The sequence below is a fragment of the Diceros bicornis genome, unplaced genomic scaffold (assembly GCF_020826845.1).
Source record: "Diceros bicornis minor isolate mBicDic1 unplaced genomic scaffold, mDicBic1.mat.cur scaffold_61_ctg1, whole genome shotgun sequence".
In the NCBI taxonomy this organism is placed as follows: Eukaryota; Metazoa; Chordata; class Mammalia; order Perissodactyla; family Rhinocerotidae; genus Diceros; species Diceros bicornis.
In genome coordinates, this window is record NW_026691491.1 from 557597 (window position 1) to 563546 (window position 5950).

Here is a 5950-nt window from a genome sequence, read left to right on the forward strand (position 1 = left end):
GATTAAATAGGTTACCGAGGCAGGAGATGAAAAAATAGAAAATGTGGTCACAGAGATGGAAGATTTCAGATACTAGAACTAGGGAATAAAGTGGAAGCCAGGCTCATCGCAAAGTCGTGACCCAGATAATCTCTTCCCTGTAAAGAACGTAGAAGTTTATGTTGTTTACTGATTAAATGACGAATAATGTTATAGGGAAAAAACAGAAAAGAAAAACGTTTAGGAAGAAATTTCTATATTTACGGAAATAAAAAACTACAATATGAATTCAAATAAAAGATACCATTATGTCACAAACTGTTATTTGTCCCTCAGTTCTTCTCGTTTCACCAGACGTTTGCTGGATCCATAGCCCACAGAATAACGATTAGGTTTACCACCTCTCTCTCGCTCTCTCTCGCCATTGTAACCATGTGTCAGGTATGGCTGTTGGGACAAGAGAGGAAGCGAGACCAGCAGCTTCCAGGATCTGCTCTTACCAACAGGCAAACCTGGTACCCAGACTGACAGGGACGGAGTGAGTGGATGTCTCGGGTGAGCAGTCCCACATAGCCATCGGCCTTGACCACGAGAGTCCCGGGAATCCCAACCTCATTTCCTTGTTAGGGGCCTGCGCTGTGCAGGAGGAGCCTTGAGGATTTGGGTGGAGACAGCAGAAGGGGCAGGGCTAGAACATCTCCATCAATTTACTGTTGCCTCCGAGGAAGCCTCACCAGGAGACCCTAAGAGGACGAGTTTCTTCTTTCTTTCAAACATTGTATCATATCAAGTATTGACGTTGGCCGGTGTGCAGGGGCGTCTTTGTCAGCTTTCCCCAACTATACTCTTTGCAGTTGAAATAAACCTGAAACGACTTCAATCTGACTGGAAACATTTGCCCCTGCCCAGAACAAAGCAGTCTCTATCATGATTTGAAAAAGGGGCCTCAAAAAACGCTTGGCTGATTCTAGCATCTGGTCGTCAAGGAGGCAATTGACCATCACCAGCCAATGTCAGCTCTACCACTGACTCTTCCCAAGTGTCCTCCCAATAGGTGAGAAGAGCTAGGAGTCCACCCAGCAGGAAAGCCATCCTGCTGGCTGTGGGACCCAAATGCAAATTAAAAAACCATGCCCCTGTGGAGCACCTACTTTCCTCCCTTTGGATGGGTCACTCATAATGCTCTCAACCACTCCCCACACTTTCCACAGGGTATGGCTAAAATCCAGCCCAATCTTGACTGTCTTCTTCAGGGTCATATCCCAAGACTGGATCCATATCGACATGGATGGTAGTTTATTCTTTGGTTTTCCTCTGGAATAATGGACTGTTGATGGGTCTCATTCTGTTGGATTAAAGAAGAGCATGTAGCCATTTCTTTAAACAGCGACATGTGACTACAAATGAAAATGGTTAGCCTATTTTATTTTTTTTTATTTTCAAATCTGTGTCATGGGCCAAATACATAAAAGCATAGAGATTTTTGACACTTCTTCATGACTATCACGAGCCAAACTCCCTCAAACAATACGCTCTTCACACTCCCATTGCGGTCGGTAACTGACAGTCGTCTCCAGCTGAGAAGTAGTGAGGCTTAGTGGAATCACTGTTGAGTATCCAGACACGCCCTCTGCCCAAATCTTCATTTTCTTTTCCTTTTTTTTAAAAAACCAGCTCCTCGTGATATGCTAGCACGTTATTTTGCTTCTGAGCAAATGACCTCAGTTTTGTTCACAACCTAAATGAAAATTTCCTTTCATCCCTGTATATCTGTGAATATGTCATTCACTATGAAGATCAGACCTCTGCAGCTTCATTTACTAAGAACCCAGGTCTGTGCACATCTTCTCCAGGAAGGTAGCTCAGTGGGAATACCCAGTAACGGTGACTTATTCACTTCCAGAGAGAGTTGTGTTAGCTAGATGCATGTTCTTTCTGCCGTAAACCATGAGTCATGACAGGGTTGGGATATAGATAGTTTTGGTGCTTATGGTGAGTTTTGGGTTCTACTTGGCTGACTTTTATTTTTGTGGTAAGGAGAGAAGAAGTGGTTACGTTTTGCTATGCAATTTATCTTGGAAGTGAGGATTTCCTATGACCCCTCTTTAAAGCCCCAGATCTAGTTTAATTTGGACGTATCCCAGGATTGTAAGGCATGCTTTAAAAATCACTATTTGCAACTATATTTCTGATTCTGTGTAAATCAGAACTTTTTTGTTATAGTGTCACCAAAACAAAATATAGCGATAACTTGGATCCTGAGGCTATGTAAAACAGCCACAGCAATCTATTCTCCAGAATTTCAACTTTTAAATGTCTATCAAAACAGAGCCACCATTTTCTAAATTATAGCAAATAAATATGAGAAAGTTAAACAAACAAAATAATTTTATAGCAATGGAAAAGTATTTCTGTCAGTTTTTATTTTAGAGTTTCATGCATGACTCCATTTGAAAAGTAGACTCTGCCTTTGAAAAATGTTTAAAAACAAGTGCTCTAGACAAGAAATTGCAAACTGGCACACTGGGGGCCATCTTTGGTGAATCATAGGTTGTTTTGTCTAAATAAGGTTTTGGAAATCAGGTCTTTTATGTAAAATACACATTTCATGCTCCTATTAGAAATCAGAAGATTTTACACTCTTGTCCCATAGTGACAATGACCAACTGGCTGGAAGCAAGTAGAGGCTGCCTCTTAAGACAGGTCATGAGTTTCCGTAGTGACTAATTCCACATCAGTCCCTGTTGTCTTCCACCTCAACTCTCTTACTCACATACTTGACCCACATGGACACCCACACTCCACAGCTGTGTCTTTTCCTGTTTCTCATCTCTCAGCTGCACTTTCAATATCTCAACCAGCACATTTCACATACACTTTTGCAGACTCTGATGCTGCATGGTCTGTGTCTTTGTATTTATACTGCATAATCTCACACTGAAGGAAAATGCAGTTCATCTTCAGAAAACTCTCTGAGATCATTAGCAACAGAGTGGAGCTTGGCGAAATGACGATCAGGAGTGAGCACATCATCTTGAGACTTGGTCAGCGAGAGTTGAATGTTCACGCTATCACAATGCCGTAGGCCCCAGAGAGTACAAAAGAAATCAAAGGAATGGAACTATTTATCCACACATGAAAGGGGATGCATTTTCTCACATACCCCTAGCTCGAGTGACGGGTGTGTGGAGCACCTGCCCTTCAGCTGCCGTCTGCCCCTCAGGCAGAACTCTGCCACTCAGGGTGTTTGAAAGACATTGTCCAGACTAATCCATTGAGAAACGGCTGCCCAGGTGTTCAGATGCCTTGGAGCAAAACAGACGTGTTCTAAGGTTTATAAAAGTCCAAGACGTTTCCTCTTCTCCTAGAGTCCGTTTCATGTACTTCATCCCAGTGCAGCGAGGGCCCTGTGAACAGACACATGCAGCCTCAGATTTAAAACACCCCCTGCTGCCCCACAAGCAGCTGATGCCTGGGGATGCCTGTTCAGTGGAATAAAGATCAGGCATGTGCCCATTATCCTTACTCTTTCTCCCCAACACCTCTTCAATATACTCAGACATGGTGAGAGTAAATCTGTGTCAAATTCAAAAAAAAACCCTAAAAACCAATGATTGCTCATTTTAGTGTAAAGTAAAATGAAATTCTCGATGTTAATTAGACCTTTATTTGAAATCTCAAGAACCAGTTAAATGAATTCTTATTCATTGCCGTAAAACAATGTTTTAATGTTTTTTGCAAGACACGATAGGGCCTCCTACTGCCCGATTTGTTGAACGTGATCATTCAAGGAGAATGATCTGCTTTTAGGCAAGAACTATTTACATATGGCTCTTTTCTTTCCAGGAAAACATTTTAACCCTGCTGTTCCCATGATGTCACAAGGACTAGAGTGTTGGGGAGGACTGAGAGCACACTCTTCCTCTGGAGTATGTTAGACTCTAAGGGTCCATGACACAGGAGTGGGGAACATTTCATTCATCGAGGATTGAGCCTCTCGTGCTGGGTGTTGAAAGAAACACCAGTGACGTCCCCGTGTATTCACGTGGAGTATCTGACAGTCAGTCATTGCAGGATTACAGAAGGAGGGGCAGTTCAGAGGGGAGGCCCCGTGGAGGCAGGCATGGAGGAGCGCGTGGTGACTGACACCGAGAGCTTGTGACCCGGGCAGGTGGCAGACTCTGTTCGGTCAGAAGACTCTGCCGACTGCAGTGCATAGAAATCCACGTCCGTCCACGAGAAGTCGCAGGACGAGAACACCGCTGACAGGAAGTCACCTGTCAGAGCGTGCGGCACGAGTGGTGAGAATGTTGAGTCTGAACCAAGGTCGTGGTGTCACAGTGGTGGAAAGGCCACTGGAGGTGAAAGAAGCAGACCCAGAGTCATTTCCAAGAACAAACTGGAAGGTTTATGGGACCAATTAGGCAGAGATCCTGAGGAGGAGAGGTGAAGATGTGCAGTGGTTTCCGGCCAGGAAGAAGAGTGTTCCATGGACGGTGAGGACAGATGCGTGCTGGGCTTCTCTGAGGGCTGGGAAGACGCACGGGGAGCTTGATTTTAGACATGACACAAGTTCAGTGATGGTGCTCAACACACATGCGCCAAGGCGTGTCTCTCACACACACACAGCCTAAGAACAGAGTCCATGATCACGGCACAGCCAGAGTGGGCACGACACTGTCGCCACTGACACAGGCAGGGTGAGGGGGTTGGGCCTGTCAGGTGTTCTGAGGAGAAGTCGGCCGGCCTGAGAGTGCTGGAAGGTGCTCAATTCTCATCAAGAGGAGGGCCGGTTTCAGAGATGAGAAGAGAGAGCTGGAGAGGGGAGAGCAGAGTCAGGAAAGGGCGGTGAACCATGAAGCCGAGCAAGGAGGGTCCCTGTGGGGCCACACGTTTCCCAGAGGCCTGATAGGGTCAGAACGTTAGGGGCTTCCTCGGAGATCTCACTCTCCACGGAATGGTGAGCGCAGAGGTCAAGGGCAGGATGGAATAAGGGATGCACGGCGAGGCCTTAGTGACTGCTGCCCTGATGTACGGGAAGAAAGGCTTCCAGGTCACGCCCAGGCCCCACCAGATGTGTGCCGGCTGTGTGACAGGAGGCGGCAGGAGGAAGAGAGGGGTGAGCACTGATATGGCAGTCAGAACTCCAAGGCTCAGCGAACAGGTGGCCCCAGAGAAGAGGAGAGGAGACTTCCTCCTGGAAGGACATGCACAGGGAGAAGCTAAGGCCTGTCCTTGCAGGGGCTGGGCGTTAGTGTGCAATCTCATCGGTTTTGGGGAGTGAATATGTGTTTCTGGAGCACGCACAACATGCCGGGTGCTGTGTGGCATCTGGATGAAAACACTGAACTGACGCAGGCGCAGGTCCTCACAGGGGCTGGCAGGGGAGACAGACCTGCCGGGAGGCACGGGCAGCAGGCCCAGGCGGGGGGAGGGCAGGCCTCCACTGCAGGCCGGGAGGTAGCAGGAGGAGCCCACAGAGCCAGCCTCACCCACACAAGGACCGGGAGATGAGAAGAATTTAGGAGAAGACAGAAGAGGGTGGAGATAGGGGAATGTGAAGAAGTGGGGGCGTCCTGGGGGAGGGGAGACAGCAGGACAGCAGGGCGTGAAGCTGGTGAGGAAAGCGAGCCCCTCAAGGGTCGGGGGAGCCCCAGGAAAGCCCTTAGCTGGGCGGTCAGAAAACCAGTTTGTCAGAAGGATCAAGGAGAGATTGATGGAGCCAGTGCTGAGAGCAGGGAGCTCAGTTAGGCGGCTGTTGTAAGAAGCATGTGCTTTCCACCCGCGAGGTGCTGGGACAGAGGACGTAGATGCATATTGTAGAGAAGGTCTGAAGGATTGAGAAAGCACGGGATGGGTTTCCTCCCAATCAAGGGAGAAGGTTGGATGAAGGCTGGACACGCTGGGCGGCTGCTCCGCAGGTGACCACATCCGACCCCTGAGCTGCTGACACTCATCTGCAGAAAAGCGT

At 47.6% G+C, this 5950-nt stretch overlaps 1 long non-coding RNA gene across 3 annotated transcripts; it reads left to right on the top strand.

Moving 5' to 3' along the window:
- Positions 1-241: 241 nt before the first annotated feature.
- On the top strand, positions 242-5567 carry LOC131403259 (uncharacterized). Of its 3 annotated transcripts, XR_009219343.1 has the most exons (4): positions 242-534; positions 1233-1391; positions 2601-2682; positions 3826-5567. It is a non-coding gene; the product is annotated as an uncharacterized LOC131403259 (long non-coding RNA). The 3 variants fall into 3 exon arrangements; XR_009219342.1 differs by lacking the exon at positions 242-534 and having other exon boundaries at positions 1039-1391; positions 3826-5566; XR_009219344.1 differs by lacking the exon at positions 242-534 and having other exon boundaries at positions 1039-1391; positions 2633-2682; positions 3826-5566.
- The last annotated feature ends 383 nt before the right edge of the window (positions 5568-5950 follow it).